This window comes from Alligator sinensis, unplaced genomic scaffold (assembly GCF_000455745.1).
Source record: "Alligator sinensis unplaced genomic scaffold, ASM45574v1 scaffold810_1, whole genome shotgun sequence".
Lineage (NCBI taxonomy): Eukaryota > Metazoa > Chordata > Crocodylia > Alligatoridae > Alligator > Alligator sinensis.
The window spans coordinates 461297-463224 of NW_005842691.1; positions in this window are offsets into that span (position 1 = coordinate 461297).

Below are 1928 nucleotides of genomic sequence, written 5' to 3' on the forward strand. Positions count from 1 at the left end.
TCTTTCCCTTGATCGATCACTTTCCCCCTTGTATGTGTGTGTGAACTTCACAATAAGCAAACAGAAAGCATCATTCTATACAAAACTGTCTGGCAGAAGATCTCTCTGAAACTGTTTTGACAGGGTTTTTTTTCTCCTTTTAACTGATAAAAGTGTAAGCGCAGGGTTTCTTTGTAAACCCTGCCTCTGGCACAATAAGTGGCTGGATCTGTATTCTGCTGGATCCATAAAAACCAAGAAAAAGCTAGTATCCTTTGCATGCCATGCCAAAGTTTTGAGGAGGAGGAGGATGAACCCCATTTCCTCGTCTCCCTGACGCTGGCTGCCACTATCAATCATTGCTGCTGCAAAACAAGGGCCATGGGTCGCCCTGTGAGAACCCAATGTGGATCCATCCTGTCACTACCTGAGGTCCCTCGGGAGCCAGAGCCATGTCCCAAAGGGGGCTGAGCAAGTGGGCTACTGACTGCATTTCCTAGGCAGAAGGGAGGTTTGAGAGAGGGACGTGAACGTTTCGGGCGGAGCAGGGGATGAGCCCGCAGCCCTCTGGGACACGGAAAGAGAGACAGGAGATGCCCTCAGGCTCCTTGCTCGGAAACCAGCTGCCGGGTCCCGCTCCTCACTGGGGAGTTACGAGCAATGACAAGAAAAGAAAACGATTTCTTGGCATCGTTGTTTCCAGTGTGCGAGTTCTCAGAAAATGCGATTGACCTAACTAGGGTTAGGTCAATCTAAATGCCCATCTGCAGATGTTTGGGGGATTTAAATAGAGCCAGAAATGGTAGGCCTGTTCTAAGTTAGTTCACCTCAATAGGTCTATACATGCATAACTTAGATCAGGAATGGGTTACCCTGACGTGTTAAACATCTGCACACATTCGGAGTGCAGCCCTGGGGTTAGGAAAGCCCAGCCACTCACCCCAGCTCTGAGGCTGCGCACTTGCTACCCCTGAGCACCCTAATTAGGCTATTTTTAGCCTAGCACCACGCCCCATAGGCCCGCCAGTTCCCACTGATCCTGTGGACCCAGTAGCCCCGTTTTCCCCAATTCCACCTGATCTCCTTCCACCCCAAGTTACTTCCGTCAGGTTCCTCATGTGGCTCCCAGCACGGGCAAATGTCTTTACATGCTGGCTGCCCCCAGTCTACAAATCATCACATGGCTTAAAGTAAGCCACGTGATTTTAGGCTGGGTATAACGAATGTCTGCGCATACCGTTTGGCTTGGTGTTTGTTAAAGTCAGTTTTATTATTTTTACTTACTGTCTAGATCTTAATGGTTCTATATAAGGATAGTGAAACCAGAGAGAAGAGCTTTAAAGGAGAGTGGCAGTGCATGGTGCAAAGTAAATGGTTTCTATGGAAATCTGCATGCTTGCTCCATCTATCCTATTGACATTTCTGGTACACAATCTCTGCTTGTTTGGGCTTTGTGTATGATCTATGTGATGAAGCCCACTGAGATGGCTACAGTGAACCTTTAAATTGGTTCTGTGAATGTTGTATGATGCACATTGGGCTAGTGCAGGGCGGACAATTATTTTGGGCGGAGGGCCGCTTACTGAGTTTTGGCAAGCCATCAAGGGCCGCGTGACAGGTAGCCCAGGGCAGATAAATATTAATTTTCTAAATTTTTTAGGGGCCCCACGGGCCGGATACAGTGGTCTGGTGGGCCGTATCTGGCCCTCGGGCCGCATTTTGCCCACCCCTGGGCTAGTGGGACCCCTTAGTTCTATGGCGATGTAATCTGGGATGCCCTACAGAAATCCTTTAGCGCACTGTTTCTCAACTGATTGAGAATCACTGAGGCAAGTTGAGGAAGAACAACACTGGCTCTTAACCTGGGTGCTACCAAATTCAAAATGTTGGGGAGGGGTGGTCTGAATTTAAGAAGGTTGCGAACCACTGCCCGAGCAGCACAGGCTTTG